Source organism: Aedes aegypti, chromosome 3 (genome assembly GCF_002204515.2).
Source record: "Aedes aegypti strain LVP_AGWG chromosome 3, AaegL5.0 Primary Assembly, whole genome shotgun sequence".
In the NCBI taxonomy this organism is placed as follows: Eukaryota; Metazoa; Arthropoda; class Insecta; order Diptera; family Culicidae; genus Aedes; species Aedes aegypti.
The window spans coordinates 185,797,879-185,820,562 of record NC_035109.1 but is presented as its reverse complement, the minus strand read 5'-3'; the positions used below and the strand labels follow the sequence as shown (position 1 = coordinate 185,820,562).

At 36.6% G+C, this 22,684-nt stretch overlaps 1 long non-coding RNA gene across 1 annotated transcript; it reads right to left on the bottom strand.

Annotated features, from left to right (window-relative positions):
• Positions 1-7,365: 7,365 nt before the first annotated feature.
• On the bottom strand, positions 7,366-8,463 carry LOC110678594. Its single transcript, XR_002501768.1, has 4 exons — positions 7,972-8,463; positions 7,792-7,904; positions 7,603-7,716; positions 7,366-7,515 (listed from the first exon to the last, which is right to left on the bottom strand). It is a non-coding gene; the product is annotated as an uncharacterized LOC110678594 (long non-coding RNA).
• Between the last annotated feature and the right edge of the window lie 14,221 nt (positions 8,464-22,684).

The following is a 22,684-nucleotide window of genomic DNA, read 5'->3' as shown; positions in this document are numbered from 1 at the left end:
CAAAGTTGAAACTACACGGTATTATAGTCTTGGGACATGGTAATTTCAACCACATTGTTCTCAATATTGATATTATTGCATTTAATTTAAACATATCTTGAAATAGTTGCGTTAACAACATTGTCATGATTAAGATTACTAAAATTTAGTAATTAACGATTTAATCGTTAATTTCAGTGCCTGAGCCACCATTTGAGAATTGTGGTTGACACCGTACCATTTGAGAATTGTGGCGATTAATTATCATCATGGGGAAGTATGAATGTTATACTGTAAGATTTGACCCGGAATGCATAAAGATAATTTTCAATCGCGATCGTTGCAACTCTGCTATGGATGCGCGCTGACTACACGGGAAAATATTCTGTGGTAAAAATAACTATTTTAGCTGACTACGCCCATTCTTAAAACTACCATGGAAATTCAGACCAATTTACTATGTTTACGGTACACCCCACCGTATTACTGCCAGAGTTGCTTAATATCAATCATATCAGCTGATGGCTGATGGTCTAAAACTATCAATATCACTTGCAAGCTATCAATATCACTTTGATTTGACAACCAACAGCAGTGACGCGACATCGCACTCTAGATCAAAATCACTGCAGAATGAGTGATCACGTGGTCATTATCCATGCTATTAATGTTTTTCAGTGACCAACACATAATTTCAATCTATCTGCAACACTGTCGAAAATATCGTACTGATAAATTGCCATTTTATCTGCTTAATTTAAAGCTAAACTTAACCCATCAGTGATATCCATAGTCTATCGCCATCAATGCACTGATGATGGAGTAGACAGCATGATGTTGATGTGATATGGAATGATCCGATTTGTATCGCAGTCGGCCTGTACAAATCAGCAAATTTTAAGCATTGATAGTGACATCAGGCAACTCTGATTACTGCACGGGTAAAAATCGGATCCCAAAATCATAAAAAAGACTCATGATTTCTAGAGCCTAGGATATTTTCAGTTTATGAAAATACACCATGATTCGAAAGCATGATATCATGATTCGGTGCACCCGTAACGCAGTCAGGGGTTAATGTGATGTTGATCAGATCTTTAAGTTCCTGGATTTCAGTAGATGTGAAAGATGGTTTCATTATGGTTGTTCCTATTCTGGTCACATTCACAAGAAATTGCCATTCCTCAACTGCAGGTACCAAATCTCCAATCATTAGAGTAATGTTGTCCACGAGACACTTCATCTGCGACGCCGACATCTTGAATTTACAAGACTCCAAATGCTCCTCCTTGATTTCCGGGGGAATGACTTTTCTCTGATTAACATCGAAATCGAAACGTTGCACTCTTTGATTCAGGATATGTAAGGAAAAATATCCGTTCGTAATAAAAGCGGAAATGCAGCTAGCAAGAGCACGAGGGGGGCGACACATCCAGATCACCGTTTAGATGCTCTCTAGGATAAAATCCGATTTTTTATATCAGTGTATTATTCTAGATTTGACGTGCTTTATGCGCTTACATCTTCTGCTGAACGATGCGTGCAGATTGATGAGATGCATGGAGATGTGAATGGGTGGAAGAAGAATCAATGATGATGTTGATGATGTGGAGCGTAGTGCTACAGTTTTTTATAAACAGTTTGTAGAAAAGTGAGCCTAATTGGTAACTATTTATTTCCAGAACTATGTTTAAGATGCTAAATTCTGAGAAATTTTAAGGTAGTTGTTTTTGTTCTGAGTTTATCATTATTTACATGCGAGAAAACGCTTAATAAAAGCAAATCTGACGATCATGATTACGGTACTGGATTTCGGCTTCCGGAAGGGGTAGGTAAATGTGTTCTGTATTATATACAATTTTAGTGATAACCATTCTAATCTTTAGAGAACTGCACAACCGAAATTTCATCCGTAGATATGATAGACCAATCCTCCCCAAAAACATCGGCTTACAGCTTAACTTGCTGCCTCACAGTTTCGTCAAAGTTAACCCGATAGAATCTACGGAATTCCTAGCTTCCGGAAAGCGAAAAAACTATGAGTCTTATTATTATACATATTTTAAATCAATAAATTGTTCAGGAATTGTCAGTAATGGCATGTACAGAACAACTAGGGAAATTCATTTTATTAATTCACAATGCAAATTCATTTACTACGAGCTTCTTCCGCTGCCCCTCTCGATTCAATGCGCCAGGAGGAACCCCATCAAAATCAATAAACTGGTCAACGAACGCTATCTGTGGTCCGCTCATGTCCATCCACAAAGCAACTCGATCGTCGAAATGACATTTGTCCCTCAAGCTACACGGCTCTTCTGGTCATCAGTGATTTGATCTTGCAGGAACCGCTTCTGCTGGGATATCCAGCAAACACATCCGTTCTATTCATCCTTTCCGGTCGCACCATGGGACCGATGACCAGCATCCTGCTGGAACCGGCCCAAACTTCTGACCACTAGTAAACTCAGAAGAACATCTACAAGAGTCTGCTGGACTTGAAATGCGTCATGATGTTCGGGAACATTGCACCGATGATGTTCCCACCTCGTGTGCTCTCTTCCTTATCCGTTTTCCTTCAGCAATTCGACTTAGTGACAATGTTGTTGTTGAATTAAAATTTATTCCTACCACTTCAACTTCTATTTTTACAAAATAAACTATTATAAGTTACTACAGGTTACTACTAATATTTTTGTGATGTTTCGTTGGTCTTTGTTGCTGATCGCAGACATCTGAATCAATCCGTTAAAACGCTCATGTAAGATGCGGAAAGATGAGCCGGATTTATGAAGATGGCAAAAGATGTTTTATAAGATGCCACAGATGAAACAAGATAATATGCTGTGAGAAGATTAATGGCCATCTCAAAGATTGGTCAAAGTTATCCTAGTAATCTAATATATCTGGATGTGTCGCCCCCCTCGCAAGAGCATCATGAGCAAATCCCTCGTAATAGTCATGCATGCAATCAACAATTTTCAGGTCGGTGACGTGGAAGTTGGGAATAGTATTGAATATCGAATTTTTTTTTATTCCTATTTCAGAAAACTTTCCGTTTTCAAGCGCCATGTTGTACGATTCTTCTGTACGATACAATGAAGCATTGTCGACCGTTGATGTTCTCATATTCTCTAAATTCATAGAGCATATTCTGCAAGGGTGATTTGCTTCAAATGACTTACTGTAGTCCAAAATGCCATTGAGCCCTAAATTGTCACCTCGTAGGCCCCCAAACAAAAAGTATATGCTTTCTTCTTTATCTTGCACGCGAAATTGTATGGGGTTTTCTTCTAGGTGGATAATTTCATCAATCAAGGTGTGCAGAATCTCATCGTTGGAGAGTGATTTTTCAACGTTTGAATATACGAATTGGAGGAGGAACATATTCTCAGTTTTTCCTTGGAGGTGTCTGGGCAGGCTTGGAAAATTGAGATAAAACCCAGTGAGCGCTTGTTTTCCAGCTTTTGAGCCCAAAGGATTGTTAATCTCAAAGGAATCAGTAAAAATGAAGTATGGAACGCAAATTTCATTCGGCCGTTCCTTTATCTTCTGTTGCCAGAACTTGCCTTTGATGAAATTGTCACAAACGCCATCCGCCGGGGATAAAGCTTCATTATTGCTGTTTAGTAACGCAGTCATATTAGCATTAATTTCAAAAAAAATTTCCACACTAAATCACTTCCTCACCAACAATCTTTCTCACCAGCTCACTCTATCAACTCATTTACTTTTCAACCAACTTACTCATCAATTAACATGCTCCCTAACTCATTTTCTCATCGACTCACTTTCTCGCCAACTTGCTTTCTCACCAACTCATTATCTCACCATCTTACTTTCTCATTATCTCACTGTTTCACTGACTCACATTCTTCGCAATTAGTTCACGCGGAATAGTTCGGACGTATGTTTTTGTTTACATCTTTCGGTATCTCTAGCAGCGGGGATTGTTCGCTCCCTTATCCTGTTTGCATTGCCCCTGCGTGGGGTGAGCATCAGGTCAAGGTAAATCGTGTTTGTGTTTGGATCACAATTATCGTGGAGATTATATTTTTGGTGGATCAGATCGCCAGCCATTGGACTCTCTGATTCATCGCCTATCCTACCTTAGTAACATAAGTTCCTTCCCGAGACGACTGTGGAGATGCTGTGCCAAAATCGAACAGTTATGTTGCCCAATTCTAACCGTGTAAAAATCGAACAACAAAGTTGCCAAAATATAACCGTGCAAAATTCGAGCAGTGCCTAAAATGAACCATACCAGAATCGAACGAACACTGTATACACACCAAAATTTTATTGCTGTAAACCAGCAAATTTTTGCTGATTTTTTTTGTGCTGTAAATTCAGCAATCGATCCAGCAAAATGAAATTTGCTGGATCTTTCAGCAAAGCGAATTCGCGTAAAAATGACAGCTGTTTTACTGATCATCCAGCAAAGTACATTTTCACTTGCTGAATAATCAGCACTTGGTTATTTGTTGCTTTAATGGGATTTTTACTGCTTTTTAGCAATTTTGAGTCGCCAGGAACTGGTTGATGTATAGTTTCAGTAAAGTTCACTATGAAAATTATAAAAATGCAACTTTGTTACATGCCAAACACATTTATTTCTACAAATAAAAATTAAACAATATTTTCCTGCTTTTGCAAGGGAAAGGAAGAGGCTGATTTTCCGTTCCGGTTTTGTTATCATTCTAGAAAAGAAATAAACACTTGCGTTAATTTGCAATATTTAGTTCTCTACTAAATATAGTACTTAATCAGATATTGTGAGAGGACTAATAGATTAAACGTTTTCCATAAACCAACAAACTGAAGACAACAAAATCTCGGTTGTTTTTGTGGTTGCTATCGACTGTGACAAGTACAACTTTTGCTGGAGTTCAGTAATTATGTTTACTGATTTACGGCAAAATTTCAAATCGATTGCTGGTTATCAATCATTTGTCATATAAGTTACTGAAATTCAGTAAATCTGATGGTGTTGACAAGTATCCAGCAAGTCAGATTGCTGAATTCCAGTAAACAATTTCAAAAGTGCTGTACATCAGCAAAAGGATGTATTGCTGAATCGGTTTCAGTAAACGAAATTGCTGGAAGATAAATCGAAAATTTGGTGTGTATGCTTATGCGTATGCCTACATATGCTATTACTTTTTAACTAAAATTTTTATTTCTCCTCAACTTCATCTTCACCTCAGTATCTCACCAACTTCTTTTTTCCATTCCCGTTTCACCAGCTTATTTTCTAACTCACTTTCTCAACTCAAGAATGTGCGTTGATAAGATAGTGAGTTGTGGGTAAAATGAGTTGGTTAAAGAATAATTTTGTAAGAATGTGAGTTGGCAAGATAGTAAGTTGAAGAGAAAATTAGTTGGTAAAAAGTGAGTTGGTGAAAGTTGGTGGTGGAAAGTGAGTCAATAAGAAAGTAAATTGATGAGAATACGTGTTGGTGAGAAAATAAACTAGTAAGTTGGTGGATTGGTACGAAGGTGAGCTTATAGGAAAGAGTGTGGATTGGTTACAATATGAGTTGGCGGGAAGATGAGTTTATGAGAAAGTGAATTGGTGAAAAAATGAGATTGAAAAGTGAGTTCGAAATCACCTTAGTCTTACCCAATTTAACTTCTTACAAACTTACCTTCTAACCAATTAACTTTCTCATTAAATCTCTTTCTCACTACCTCATTTTCGCACCAACTTACTTTCTCGTCAACTTATTTATCATCAACTCATTTTCTCATCAACTTACTTTGTAACAACTCACTTTATTATCAACTCATTTTCTCACAAACTCACTTTCTTCCCAACTCATTTTTCATCAACTGACTTGAACTCATATTCTCATTAACTCATATTTTACTAACTCGCATTCTCCATAACTCATATTCCCACTAACTTTCTCACGAACTCACTTTCTTATTAACTTGCTTTCTTAAGAACTCACTTTCTCATCAACTCAATTTTCACCAACATATTGTTTTACAAACTCACTTTCTCATCAACATATTTCCCACCAACCAATTTACTTTCTTACTAACGTACTTTCTCCCTGAACTTTTCACAAACTCATTTTCTCACTAACTCACCCAATCACCCATATTCTCACTAAGTCCCTCACTTAATCATTTTCTCACCAACTTTCTAATTCGTTTAATAACTCACCTCTGTTCTGTGAACTGATTGGCTTAGACAGAAAACTGCATTCAACTTTTTAACGATGTTTTTTCTACTTCGGCTCCATTATGCTTCCGAACTTCTGTGCCTTTCGATAAAATACTATGTTTGAGTTATTATAAACGATGTTTTTTTTTCAAATATCTTGAATGGGATGCAATGTACAGTTCACCTGTCAGCCGTATCAAGCATTCAAATTCTTCTTATTAGATTGTTTTTGTGTAATGTATTGCCTGTATCTGCAAAACAGTTCCATATGAAAAAAGTTGGCATTGAGAAAATCGTTATCAAAGTTTCAAACTACATAATTCATGCAAATGTTTGAAAAATCACTTATAATTAGCCAATATACAACATGGACCCGATTTTGTCAGCTCCATTTTGCGACAATCTTTATGCTGTCATCATTTTACAAATGAAAATTTTCCAAATCTTTTTGGTTCATCATCAAACTGCTTTCGAAAACTAAAAAATAGAGCGATAAAAAGTTGAAAAATATGTTTAAATTTTAAAGGAGAGCAAAACATGTTCTCCAAACATGAGCTGACAAAATTGGGTCAATAATGTATGTACGATAATAAAGTTACAGTTACAATGAAGTACGAATATTACAATAAATTATAGAAAAATAGAATGACCTCGAAAGCAGATCCTTATGATGATTCCTGGTCAGTTCAATTCCATCATTTGGCTGATATGCAGTTACTTTGGGTCTCCAGGTAGCGTAGTGGTTAAGGCTTTGGATCGCCATTTCGGAGACGACGGGTTCGATTCCCGATCCGGTCGAGGAAGAATTTTTCTCGACACCCTGGGCATAGATTATCATTGTGCTTGCCACACAATGTACAATAATTATTCATGCAATGGCAGGCAAAGAAATTTCTTCAATTAATTACTATGAAGTGCTAAAGGAACACTGAGTTGAATTGAGCCAAACTGAGCCAAATTTTAGTAGGACAGAAAGAAAGAGTCAAAAACTAACATGGGACAATTATGTGTGGAGCGGCAGATTGAATGTCTGCCTGATAAAAATATTTAAATTTGTATTATTTGTTGCTAGACAACAGAGATTGTGTTGAAAACTACAGTAGTGCTTACGTCGACTATATGATTATGGACAGGATAGTAGGAGTGGGAATGGGGCACACAAAACAGCAATGGAAATGGAAGCTAATTACGAATTAGAAGGCGGTGGGAAGTGGTCAGCATTTGATTTCCATTGCAGATGCAAAAATAGATTCATTTTGTAACACTTACCGGTAGTTGTGGGGGAAGTCGGAACGGGAACACCTACTGGGCGGAACCAGCCAAGGCAGAAAACGAAACGTCCGGAACGGCAACAAAATCGGGAGCTTATTACGGAAGAGAAGACGGTGAAAAATGGTCAATATTTGATTTCGATTAGAGGAGCAAAAATACATTAATTTTGTATCACTTACCGGTAGTTGGTAGGGCGGAGCTGGTCACTCAATGCGGAGCCGGAACGGATGCATCTATTGGACGGCAACAGCCGCGGCGGGAATGGCGACAGTGGCACTGGGACAATAAAACGGCTAAAAAGAGAAGAAAAATGGTCAAAATGGATTTCGATTACAGGCGCAAAAATGGATTAATTTTGTATCACTTACCGGTAGTTAGTAGAGCGGAGCCGGAAGAATTTTCCCTCAATGCGGAGCCGGAACGGGTACACAGGAGCCGGAACGGGCAACAGCCACGGCAGGAAAGGAACAGAATGAAACGGCTACACAGAGAAGACGGTGGAAAATTGTCAGCATTTGTATTGAATTGCATGCGTTTTTTTCACTTACCGGTAGTTCTGCAGAGCCGGAATAGCTCGATATCAACGGAGCAGGAACGGAATAGTAGAGCAGGAACGACAGTAGAGCAACAGCGGCACAGGAAACCGGCAATAAAAGTGAACTTTTTTTTAAAAAAGGGCAACTTTTCCGTGAATGCGCAGCCAACTATGCTTTGCACAAGCTTTGCTAAACACGTTTTGACAGGTGCACCGTGTGCGTAACGCTTTTCATGGTCATGATTTGGAGCTCATGAAAATGGTTGCTCTGAATCATGATAGTGGTAGCTCAGCTCCAAAAATCATGAGTCTGAATCATGATTTCGTCCCAAGAGCAATTTATAATTTTCATGATTCGTAAATCATGATAATGGGATCAGATTTTTTCCCGTGTGGTATATTTGACAGAAGTAATTTACAACAATCCGATTCCAACTACAGACATGGTAAAATCAAGCGCATTTCTGGTCTGCTGAAAATTGCCGGTGCGGGCGCTTAAGTTAACCCCCTAAAATGGTAGTTTTTACCGCACAATTTTTTTGCGTGTACCGGTACCTATAAGGAGTGTATCGAAAAGTAGTCGCAAACTTTCAAAACAATCTCAAAAATAGCGGGTTGAACCTACAAACAATTGTTTGATCAGAAATGCTTTACAATGTATTTAAAAATGATGATGTGGTTGTATTGTTTCAATAAAGTGGCATTTTGCATGATAATTTTGCAAATTACTAACAGATGTCGATGAAAATCTTGCACACCTCTGAAAAAATTGATATGTTAATAAATGTGTTAATTTTAAGAAAAAAATGGTTTTTGTTTATGCAAATATATTCTGTGCCACAACTCTCATGACATAGTGTAAAAAATATTTTGAAAAATTCATTAACAAGCATTTGAGAGCAAATACAAAAATCGAAAAAAGTCGATTTTTAAGGACCTCGTTTTTTGATATTTTCTTTCTACACGTTAATGGTAATATCGAACGATTGTAATGAATAAAAAATTGTTTTTTGATTGGAAAAGTTTCTTTGCATATTTGTGAGGTAACGTAAGCAAAAAATGTTACTCTATACTATAATTACCGCTGTATATGACAGAGCTTCAAAAGTTGATTAAACAAAAGTGACTTTCTAAAATCGACCTTGTTCCAATAATTGAGCTTTTTTAGAGCATTTATTTTTTTTCTTTTAATTTTTTTTTATGTGCTGTGTGAAGTAAACATATTTTCCGATAGAATAAGCTTTTCATCCTATTTTGTTTGATATACATTTTTTTCAATACAAATCATCGAACCTTCAGATAACACTTCAAAAATGTAATTTTGTGCAAGATTTTTTTTCCATGCTTTATAAACCTTGTTGTATTTATATTAAGACTGCATATTATGCAATATTTTTTTAGCTGCTTCAATATTTGATGACACGATGAAGATTTGCGTGAAAAAAGCTTTTAAAAAGATGAACTATGCTCTGGGATATACCGTTTTGAATGTTTGCGACTACTTTTCGATACACTCCTTAATTTATTCTTATGTACCAAATGGCACAAGTTCATGATATTGAAAAACTCGTGTGCATGTCTCATTGCACGAATAAATGGGTTAAAGACTCATAAAACATCTCACGGTAAATCCCACCCCTAGATCAGCCCAATCAGTTTGGTTATGGCAGTTTGCCACTTAACACATATCTTTTCGACTAGCATTTCGTAGAATTCGCTACGCCTGACCTCCGGAGATGTAGATGAAGGGGAGAAGTGACTTCCAATAAATAAATATCCATAATCGCCAAACCGTCACGAGAGTTACAACATCTTCTCTGTCACATGACTTTTTGGGTAAAACCATGTCGGCGCGGTGTCTGACGTCGTTCAGAAGTTATTGCTTTTCGCACTCGATGAATATTACTTATGAAAACCAGAATTTTTGACACGCAAAAAACGGGTTTTCTCCAAATGTATGCGTCGAAGCTACGTCGGGCAAGATGCTCTATGTAGCATATCGGATACGCTATCCAGCCCACTATGCGCGTAATTTCGCATTTGAACCGGAATCGCAAAAACTTCTCAAAACCGTCGTCGGTATTAATATCGTTTTTTTTGTCGTTATTCACCTAAAATTTACGAAATATCATGTTTCCTGTCCAAAACGGCCAAACAAGTTCGCTAGCAGCAATCAGAGAGGACAAAAGTAGTTTCTTCTCGAACAAACTGAAGAGTTGCAATGAATAAATAACACAAATAACACTAGGCGTCAAAATCAAAACTTTTTAAACGCTTTTTGACCATTTGCAATGAATTCAATAGATTTTGGTTCGCTAGTTCCGAATCTGTTTTTAAATTATTATTAACAAACTTTCATATATTCATAGAAATTAACCTTTCTTGTTTTACAACAATTATTATCACAATCCATACTCAGATTGCGGTCAATTGACTTCGAATAGCTCATCCAAACCCTTATTTTTTATAAATTGTAAATTTTACTATAGTGTATTTTTCCCGCAAAGTCCTATATATAAATTTTGAGTAATATATTCGAAAAAATTCAAAATTTTTGTTTAATAGCAATAAGGTCTTCTAAATTCTTAGAACTGATTTATATTATATATTTATATATACAGCCATTCCATGAAAAACCGATCTAGTGGGTCTCCGAATTCAGTGCAAATTTGCTATTTTGTTCCTTATCCGAAATAAGGATACACGTATTTTTGGATTTTTTTGATTAGGGTGACCATTTCCGAAAAAGGGTGACCAGAAAAATCGGGATTTTGCAAAAATTTTATTTTAAAATAAATTATAACTTTTGAACCGTTTGACCGATTTTCAATCTTTTTGGACGAAATGAAGGCTAAAAATTTTGACTTTCGGAAAAAATATAAAATTTCACAAAAATTGTGTTTTTTACATGAAAAAACTCAATAGTTTCCGTTTTTTCGTGTTTTGAAGGCCTCGGGACCAAAGGGGCTATTGCTGTTCTAATTTTTTCTTAAAAGTTCAGAAAATTTTACGTAAACTGTCAAATTTTTTTTTTTTTTTTTTTTAGTTTTTGAGATATATTCTTTTGAGAATGTAAAATCAGTCATTTTTCAACGGCACACACTGTAGATCTCAGCGCATTAGATTTGTAATGTTTAAAAAAAAATTATAACTTTTGAACAGCTCAACCAATCTTTTTCATGGAATGAAAACTTAAGGGCTCAACTTTTCAGAAAATAATAGAAAAAAATAGAAAACTCTGCAAAAAAAAAAATTGTTCGCATTAAAATATATGAAAATTTCTAAAAGAACTAGAAATTTTTATATTTTTTCACGTTTAAACATATTTTTATCAGATTTTTCAATTTTGTCTGAATAGTTGAAATTATATATATATATATATATATATATATATATATATATATATATGTATATATATATATATATATATATATATATACATATATATATATAACTAATATATATATATATATATATATATATATATATATATATATATATATATATATATATATATATATATATATATATATATATATATATATATATATATATATATATATATATATATATATATATATTAGTTCGCTTTGCCAAAATTCAGTAAAAGTATTTGTTTGCTGATTGTTGTGGCAAAATAGATTACCGAGTCTCAGTTATTTATGTAAACCACCGATTTTCGTCAATTTTCATCTGTCAGCATCGCTCATCTATCAAAATTGAACGATATATCAGTAAAAATATGTTTTACCAACTGCTTTCGTCATTAAAGATTACCGAAATGAAATTCTACGATTAAGTGTGGTGTGTAACTTACATTACGTTTCGTTCCGTTTTACTAGCTCAATTGAGTAAGCATCCTTTTTTAAATTCCCTAAAACTTTAAGGCTGTGGAGGAGTAAAAGTCCTTCTTGCGTTTGATTTCTTAGAGCTGTTTACCAAGAACCGTTCAAAACTCTACCAGAGAGAAAAGTCTCTAAACGTCGGGCAAATCTGAACACGACTGGTGGTCTCTCATTGAGAGTGGCGCTTAAGCCACCGAGTTTGCTAATAAATTCTAGTAAAGTTTTACGAACGGTTACAAACTAAGGCAAAGAAGGCTCTGATTTAATAAATGTGGAAGGGCTAATAAGAACACTACGCTTAATAGCCGGCTCTGTCCCAGTGGAAACGTCAATGCCAAGAAAAAGAAGTGACGGCTTAAACAAGCGTGTCCTTTTATATTATGTAGTGTTCATTGCTAGATGAGCGACGAAGAGAAGAGTTTCGAAAAAGGAATTTGCTGAGTTTGTTCTGATCAGCAGCGCATGATCACAATACGGCCAGAACGTCTACCAAACGTATACTATGACACTACCCTTTTCATCAACATTCCTCAACATCCCGTAACATCTATGAGAGGTCGTAGAGTTCTCTACATCTTTCTCAAGTAGGTGTTCAATCAATGATCCTTTCCCATTCCCCAGCTTTCGCAAGGACGTGGCCAGGACAGCTCTCGGCTGATGGAGGATGGGTCAATCTTGTCTAAGAGTTAGAGGTTAGTCCCAAATTTCTGACGGACGGGAATAAGGCAACCCTCATACAATGGTCTAGGACTGTACCATCTACGAATTTGTGCGAAATGCTTAATGCTAATGCTAATGCACTGAGAGAACCGAAAAAATCCTCAACGGGACGGCACTGGGACAAGTTGGTTGGGTTCCTTTCGGGTAAAACCGTAGAACACGCTCGGGGAGTGCTTGCTGTTTCGACGCCATCTTCGATTGAACTGACACCACCCGAGCGGAAAGAAACATGCCACCCATTTTTAGGAAGTCTAGAAACCCATACTCTTGAAGAGAAAAAAATACGCTGTTTTACTTTAATTACTGAAAGGTATTGAAATCATTCTCATTTTTTACTCAACACCCGTTAAACCTGATTTTTTCTCATTTTGATCTATAAATTGGGAATGCAAAATTAAGTTCAGCAATGTTATTCTTATGTAGTTTCTATCTAGATCTCAGAAGATAAAACTTAAAGCTGTAGACAAAGAATGTTATGTTTCAGTAAAAGATTAGAATAAATAAAATGGTCAATTGACATCGAAAGCTATCAGTTAACCTTCCAGTCGTCGCGTGCTTGGTCACCGTCAGAACCACCACGCTGTTTTTGTGAACGAAAAGCGAGGTTTTCCACTAGTGTTGTACAAAATACAACAGCGTGACGACTGAAGTGTTAATAGTGCTCATAAGAACACTAAGCTGTCCAAGCCACAACGCCAAATGCTCAGGTAGAAGGAGGAGTTCAGACCGACAATTGAAAAGTTCAGCGCTCACCGAATGACAAACGAAAATGACCTACGACAAATTGATTTCAACGCCTACAAGAATATGGCCATTCGTAGTACCTGCTTCCAGCACTACCTTCCTTACCGATACACCTGGAGATCACTACAGCAGACAGAAACACAAATCGACCACGTTCTGATTGATGGACGGCATTTCTCCGACATTATCGACGTCAGGATTCATCGTGACACTAACATCAACATTGACCACTGTCTGGTGATCCATTGTTAAACCGCGTCAAAAACTCTCTGTCGTTAACAACGTACGGTACCGACGGCCGCCCCGGTACGATCCAGAGCGGCTTAAGCAACCGGATGTCACTACTGCATACGCGCAGCACCAGAAGAGGGTGACCTGGACGAAGTCCCTTTCGAGGACTGCTGGAGACAGGGCCGGATTTCAAAATGTGGGGGCCCTTGGGCCATTGTCTTGTGGGGGGCCTTTTTCCAGAAAAAAAAAACATTTTTACACATTATAATTAATTAGACATTTCTAATGTTTAAGTAAGGATTTCATTATCAGAAGTCATGTTTAGACGTTTACAGGTTAAATGCAATGTTTTTGGGGCTTATCCGTCCACATTTTTTTATGATTCCTTTCTTATTGGTACCTTACTTCAAATTATGCTTAGGGTAGAAGCACCGGAAATCAATGCGATTGGCCAATTTAGGAACCGAAGTTAAATCTCTGGCCAAAACTGGTTCCGTTGGCCTATATTGACCAACGGGATTTTCAAAGCTAAAGAATGTTTTAGCTCAGTTTTGATATTTTACACACATAATATGGATTGAAAGCTTGCATTTGACATATTTGTAGTATCAATACGGCATCCCATTTAATTTTTATTGACATTTTCTCTTAGGCTGGCCAAAACCGGTGCTTTTACCCTATTATATTCTTGTTGAATATGAACTTGAATATTGAAGTTGTTGAACATACAGATTTATTTAACAGTTTTGAGTTGAAGAAATTGATTTATTTCAATGCAAGTCTTTAAAAAGTCTCAATTTTTAATTGAAGATCTCTAAAGTCTCGAATTTACCATAAAAGATCATTTAATGGTCGCAGTGGTTTAAATCTCAGCAAAAAAGGTCCCTAGTTTGCTTACTACATCTGAAGTCTCTTTTCTTCTTTGTTCTGGTTACAGTAAATCCTGATGCAAAGTTCTACAGGCTCCAGAGCACGTCCATGGCTAATCAGAAGGTTCTTCAAGAATTTCGTCCCACATGTCTCGAGGAAAAACTTCAATAATCTTTTAGTGGTTTGTCCTCTGATTTCATCTGGAGTACTTTCAGGGGCTCCTACAGAGATCTTTCTAAAAAAATCTTTTAGAGTTTCCTTAACCAACTCTCCCAGAAATTCTTCCAGTGATTTTTCAAAGGATGCTTTAGATGATTTTCTCACGGGCCGCACAAGTTTTTCAACCAGATTTCATCGGTAGCCTAAGATATAAGATAAATTTTAACCTTAATTCATGGATTCAATAGATATACAACAGAGTTTTCATTTAAGGTAAATATTTCTCATATCGGATTATTACTGCTGACGCACCAACCATTCATGTCAGGAATGAGACAAAAAGGTTGGACAGGCCTGCTTTAGGAGATTTTTTAAAAACACAAATCTCCCAACTGGTGGGGAACGTGCCGGCTGGTGGGGGTGGAGCCGGCCTTCTGAAGGAAATCGATGGAAAATTGATCACCGGAAAATTCTTTGGGATTCAGAACTTGAAAAAATCTGAGAATCTTTGGAGAAATTCCTGATGTTGTTGTTATGGTTCTCCTTGAAAAAAAAAACAGGTTATATTTTAGGGATATCCGAAACAAAATGCTTGGGAGAATTCCTTAGAAACATTCTTGAAGGAATTCCGCGGGGAATAATCACTTAATGATTTTCTGGAGAACACTTCGAAAGAATATCAGAATATTTGGGAAAATACCTAAATTCTCAAGAAATTTCTAGAAAAAAAAATCGGTAATACGTAATGTCACACGGAATTAAAAAAAGAGAAATGTCTGACCTGATTCTATGATGAAGAATCAGACTCCTATCTTTTGGTTCCTTTCTCAACTATAGATGTCTCTAAAGTTTCTATACTCAAAGCGGCGACAAAGGATAAATCGCCTAAAGCGCAAGTAAAAATAAAGCAAATGTCAAAAATCAAAAAGCAGTTTTCATTCGGAAAAAATAAAAAATACACAGCTGTTTTATTTGCAAAATAAGAAGGCTATGTGTATTTATTTTTTTCCGATTGGTTGATTTAAATGGCAAAAACTGCTTTTTAATTTTTGTCATTTTTCTTCATTTTCGCTTGTGCCTTAAATACTACCAACCATGCAGTGTGATCGATAGGGTCATTTTCCAAATTAATATTTTAATAATTAAGTTCTATTACCTGATCTGAAGATCTATAAATTGCATTCCAATCTAGTCTTAAACTTCGTTTAGAAAGCTTTTGTTACAGTTCGAAAAGTCATGCCGCTTGGAGAAGACGAAGTGTGAGATGGACACTGGCCAGACGTGCCGATCTCAATAAACACGTAATGTCTATCAGAAGTTCAACGCACATCGCAACGGCTTTGTGTCACAAGCCGAGATGTGCAGGAATAAGAGTGGGAGCATTTTGACGAGCGAGCGTGAAGTGATCGAAAGGTGGAAGCAGCACTTCGACGAACACCTGAATGGCACTGAGCACAGGCAATGAAGGATGGGACATCGGAGGAAATGCCTTCGCAAGTAATGCGGGCGATGGAAACCAACCAGCCCCCACTTTGAGGGAGGTTAATGATGACATTCACCAGCTCAAGAACAATAAAGCTGCTGGTAATCTCTGGGCAATAATCTGGGAAACAGAACAGTTACCGGAGGAGTGGAAGGAAAGGGTAATATGCCCCATTTAGGAGATAGGCGACAAGTAAGACAAGTAGACCATTGTATGAGGGTTGCCTCCTTCCCGTCCGTTACCATAGTCAGAAATTTGGGACTAACCTCTAACTCTTAGACAAGATTGACGCATCCTCCAACAGCCGAGAGCTGTCCTGGCCACGTCCTTGCGAAAGCTGGGGAATGGGAAAGGATCATTGATTGAACACCTACTTGAGAGAGATGTTGAGAACTCTACGACCTCTCATAGATGTTACGGGATGTTGAGGAATGTTGATGAAAAGGGTAGTGCCATAGCAGTAGCGCAACCAGGATTTGATTCTAGGGGGGTTTTGCAAATTTCAAAATACTTTTCAGAACATATTTGTTTATAAAAAAATAAGTTGAAAAATCAAAGTGTTTTTTTTGCATGGTAAAATGAGTTAAAAAAGATTACAATAAGTTTGTGTGATGGTAGTACCATATGTTTTCGATTTGTTCAACAACTTGAATTACTTTGAGGATAATATTTAAGCGCAGCAATTTGCTATAGAAATCATTGCTGTTATTGTTGCAGTAGATCGAAAGTAGATCAGCAATGTAAAACTCAACTGTCGTTCGGAAACTGATTAGCACATCTAACAGAATTGGCAGAATTGAACTAGAAAATCGAGTCTAAAGGTCAAAAATGAGTTCTGCTCTCATTGTGAAGATTATATGTCCAAATATGTTATGGCACCTTAAAATTTTCAATACGACCATAAATCTTTCTTTTGGGATGACTTTGTTTTCCGATTTTGTTACTATTGTACTGCCCATAACTGCATAACAGTCACATTCGACATTTTTGGAAATTTCGAGTTAATACCGGGGAGAGTCATCAAATAACAAATACTTTCGACCCACTTACTAAAATCTGTGAGATTGTTCTAGAAAAATCGAAAAAAATACCAAGTTGTTTTGTCACATTGGCAATTGTAACCGCATAACAGTCACATTGAGATTATACATGAGCCTTATAATGCAGTGGCAACGAAATTTCTATCAGAATTTTTTTCTGACTATTCACCCAATAAGCGATATGAGTTGTACAAAATTTCAGCCTCAAATAAACACTTTTGAATTCTTAGTGTTTTTTTGAAATATCAGTTCCCTCCCATACTGCAATAAAATGCAAATTTGGTATCCCATTTACTCAATGCCTACTTTTGTCGAATGTTACAAATATGCAGTTATGGGCAGTGTAGTGGGACGGTAATGCATCCATATTTCTAATCGACATTTTTTTAACCATTTTTTAATGTCAAATGTCAGAATGAAATTCATGATCCCCACCTACAAAATCTCGAAATTGTCAAAATTCCTAAATGCTTCCACCGGCATCTAAATACTTCAATAGCATTCGCAGAGAAAATCAGAAGGTCGCAAAATTTGGCAAAATGCTGAGGAATTTTGATATTTTGGATGCTGAACTTTCATTGGTGTAGGTTCCAATATATATTTATGGTTTAACAAACTGTTGACACAACGAAAAAAAAAAATACATTCGAAAACGAATTTCTATATGCAAATACTATTATTGTTGTAGAACAAAAATAAATGAAATTTCAAAATAGTTTTTCTCATAGTATATCTCAATAGTACGTACAACAAACATTCTTGAAGTCAGCGGGCCAAAATCTATTCAGTCAATTTCAAATGGTAAAAGTGCGTGAACCAATGTTGCCTAGTGTAATACATTACGAGTTTCGAGTCGGTCGCCTTGCAAAAGCTAAACATCGTTGACTCACTGATCCAGACATTCCCTCCACAATGGATGCTTTGGCTTTGGCGGTGATTGTTATATAGGCCTATACTAGGCAGCTGTTGATGAATGCAACTGCAACTTCCAAATCATGCCGTTTGCGAACTTAAGTTTTCACTCTTTCTTTCGTTTCGCCAAACAAGTACAATTGAATCCTATTTGTGTTGAATTGAAATAAAAGTGCTCCGTTCCGCGTTGTTGCACGCTTTTCCCCGTTCCATTCATCCATCCATCCATCCAAGCTTTTTGCTTGCACTTTTGGTTCAGGGTTCATCATGCAACACACTACTGGATGTATAACAAGCAAGTTCGGCTCAAGAAGACTTATCGACGCCATTGTATGGAAATGCTGAGTTGGTTTTACCATTCGAATCTTCGCGGCATGACCGGAGAAAAAAGAGATAAGCCCCCTAATTAGTAGAGGTAAATATGAGAAAGATAGGAAGAAGCATGCGACTCTAACACCTCAACAAACAGTTTTGAATTCATTGAACATTTTATCGGATCAAACGATGAAGTTGTTGAAGGCGTTGTATCATCAAAAAGTTTGACAAAAACCCCAATAACCGATACTGGTTTTGAAGGAGGGATAAATAGTATTAACTGATTGCGAAAAAGTTTAAAAACTTGCTTTCTAGTGGGAAAGCACGCACAATTTCAATTTAGGACTAGTCGAATCTAGCTATTGAAGATATCGAACGCATTTTCAATCAAAAGAAAGACAATTCATGGGTACTGATTTGGAAGAAGTGATAACTGTTATTAAAAAATCAAAAATACGAAAGCCACTGGCAATGCTGGATTTTTTTTTACATCCTTATAAACAAATTTTCATAAAGTAGCATATCCTTCTTGGTTGATACAGTATTGGACAACGCATTGGCAACTTTTTTTTTCCTTTATCAGTATTATTTCAAACATTACATTCATTTCTGAAACTGAGCAATTCTTGCTGAAACCAGACCGCCATCAGCACGATATCGAAACAAAGAATTGATACCACTGATATATTGATTCAAAATATCGATATATCGGAATATCATGATATATTTCAATGGAAAAAAATTCCTATATCACTTGTGACCTGCCGGTAAGTTTCCTAAAACTCGACAACAAAATATTTGAATACAAGATTATAGCTGTTTTGACCGACATTTACATAAATATCTTCTGTAAACATACATTCTAGTATGTACATTTCAAACGAAAATTGTTTTGGGTTATCTCCAAATCTAATTTATATCTTGTATTTAAACAAGAAATAAATTATATGTGGAGAAAACCATACAACTGTTTTTCACTTAGAGCATGTAGAGTAGACTGATGCAAATTTTGAAGTTTTTGCTCCCCTATGCCTAAACAATGTCAATTATGATTAAAATGATCCTCCCAAAATTTGGAAAGATTCGGATGAAATTTGGTTGTGCACACGCTATTTGAAGTTTATATGGAAATTAATATGGAAAAGGCAAACCTTTTGTGTTCAGTCCTTTAACTGCTCGTCATAATAATCTATGGAAAAGTGAACACACTCATCTCATGTGAAAACTTCCCAGCTACAACTTTGCCGAAGACCACATTTCGATGGGACTTAAGGATAATTTGTTATTATTTATAACAAAGTCTGAATCATGCTGAGATGATCAATCAATTACTTTCAGAGCAACACTGCTTTTTTGCTGTAGAACATAGTAGCTTGGATTACTTTGATCTATTCTTCCCGCTAGGAGCACCACTGTTGCCTGCCGAACAGTTGGTGAAGCATGCTACATGCAAGCCAACTTTATAATGATGAATAACAATTTATCCTGACGTTCAATCAAAATGTGGTCTTCGGCAAAGTTGTAGCTGGGAGGATTTCACATTAGAAGAATTTGTTCACTTTTCCATAAAATTTTATGACGAAGAGATAGAGGGCTGAACACTAAAGATTGACGTTTTCCATAGTAATCTCCATATAAACTTCAAATGGCGTGTGCATAGTCAAATTTCGTCCGAATTACTTCAAACTTTGGGAGGATGCTATTTTTCATAAATAAAATCGTTTGTGCATAGGGGAGCTAAAATTTCAAAATTTGCATCACTCTAATGTAGAGGTCTCTGCAACTCTCGTCCACGCTTTCAGAGAATGTCAAATCGTTGAACAATTTTTATGTGCGCAGATTTTGCGAGGCGAGTTTTTTGCTAGGCGTAAATAGGTATCCGGTGAATTAGCCTTTCCTATCTCTCAGCTTTTGGAAGGACATGGCCAAGACAATTCTCGACTGCTAAAGGATGCGTCCACTTCTTCTAAGTGGCAATCTTAAATCTTTGCTTATGGTAACTGACGACAAGAAGGCAACCCTCATAGAGCGATGTAGGGCTGTACCACTTACACAAATTTTCGGCGAATTTTCATAAGGGGTTCCTATGTTTATCGATAGTCCATTTGCCTGAGTGTACGAATGCTCAATGCTTATGCTAGTGCCAATGCTAAAACCCTACAATTGTTTTCTATTTCTATTTCTATTTTCTATCTTGTCCGTAGAGAACTACCGGTTTTATGAGCCATGTTTTCAAATGTTCGACCGACAATGTCATTGTCATCTAAGAAGCAAACAAATTGATTACATCTTACAGCGGCTGTTAAACCATCAACTTGTCGTTGAAATTAAAACAAGCTGGAATGCGAAATATCGCCCAATACTCTATTTATCAATTGCTACACTTGATGTAAGCTGTTGGGTATTCCGGGATCTTGGGGTAGAGTAGGCAGTCGCGATTACATTTAGTACTCTTTATTGAAAGAACAGCTCATTAAACAGACTTTCACTCGCTGGGTTTTCAGCTTAAACGGATGTTTGGTTCTCCAGATCCGTGATCTCGAAAATTTGAGGTTTCGCTTCGATTCATCTTCACCTTAAAACGATTTCAAAACTTTCTCGAGGAAATTGCGGTTTATCTCATTAAATGTCTTGTAATATACTGAGCGGCAGTGTTGCCAGACTACTTTAAAGCAGAAGTAAGTTATATAAAAAGACTACATTGAATTGTTTTCTATATATTTGTTTATGATATATCGGAAGGAAATATCGATATCACCGATATATTGAATAGAAATGTCGATACCAAAATATCGAATATCGAAAGCAAAATATCGATATTCCGATATATCGGAAGTATCGGAACGTCCCTAAGCTAAGCAGTTTACGAAAAAAGCCATTTGTTTTATATATTTTTATATGTGTAATATTTTTTTAGACCACGTAGCAAATTTAGTGGCTTCAGGAGAGGAAGGATATAGCCTTCATTTGTAGCTATATTGAATTTGGCTGCCATCCTGAATTTTGTCAGAAAACCCGTTTTCTCACCATTGGCTCGTATTTGCTCGTTTTGAAATCTGAGATCACCATCAGAAAGCTGAGAAAAAAAATAAGTATGTAGTAGAATGAGTTTTTACCAATAAAAAAACTGAATTTCTGACGAAATTCAAGATGGCGGCCAAATTTGATATGGCCGCCAATTGTTTTAAGCTTCAAATGAAAGCTCCTTCCTTACATACGATGACACTAAGTTTGATATGTGTTTCAAGGAAAATATGAGACACATACAAATGGGTTTTTTCACCAACTGTTCAACTAGCTGGCGTACGAGGGGTCTACCAATTTGCGAAAACCGAAACGACCAGCCTATAATTTTAGCATATACTAGCTATCAATTACATAAAATTGGAATTCTACTGATGTGTGCCGATGGCGGCCTGGTTTCAGCGAGAATTGCTCAAATTTAAGAAATGAATGTAATGCTTGAAATGATACTTATAAGAGAAAATAAAGTAGATAATGCATTGTCCAACACTGGTCCAACATCCAGGAAGGATATACTACTACTGTTTCATTCACATCGGTCCATACATATATTTACTGAGATCTAGTTCACCAAAGTTGACCAAAGTACTCATATCGTAAATTACTTATTGATTTCTGATTGAGTCATATCTGCTACTTAACACTTTTCTTCCGGACTCTGAATACCTATAACCTTCACGGTACTTTACCTGAGGCTGTGTTTCGAAATTTTATTTTATGACCATATCATATGCTCAAGCTCATCATCATCGCAGGAAGTCCAATATATGTATTTTCGGTTCGGTCGTGGCGAGTGGCAACTCCCAGCTCAAAAGACGGCCAGCACGCGCCGCCATACGCCTCAACCGAACCGAGAGAGAAGTTCATCCCCTTCCATTCAACCAGTACAATACGACAAAGGTGTTTCTCAATCAACGGATCGCGGTTCTTTGGTGTGTAAACACTTTGGTTCACGCTTTGCTGCGAAAACATGGAGTATCTCCTTGTCACGTTTTGCAAATGCCCTATCGTGCATAGAACAGGGTAACACTATCGATTTCCAAGAAACCTGTCAGGTTTTGTTATGGTTTTATAAGCAACTTAAAACCAAAAAAAAAGAACTGTAGGGTATGATGGGATAAGTTGGGAGAAAAAGAAAATTGATGATGCGTTTTGCAGCAAGAACTAGATAACTCGATTTTTTGGAGCAATCTCTGGATGATTCCAAAAAAAGGTAGGTAAAGATCTGTCAGAATGTGAGAAAAATCATTTATCCTTAGAAAATTTAATAATTCCTAGAGGAATCGGTAGAGAAATACCTCAAAGATTTCCCGCAATATTTAGAATATCCAGAATCTTTTAAAGTAATCCTAGAAGAATCAATAAAAGATTTCCAGAAGTATC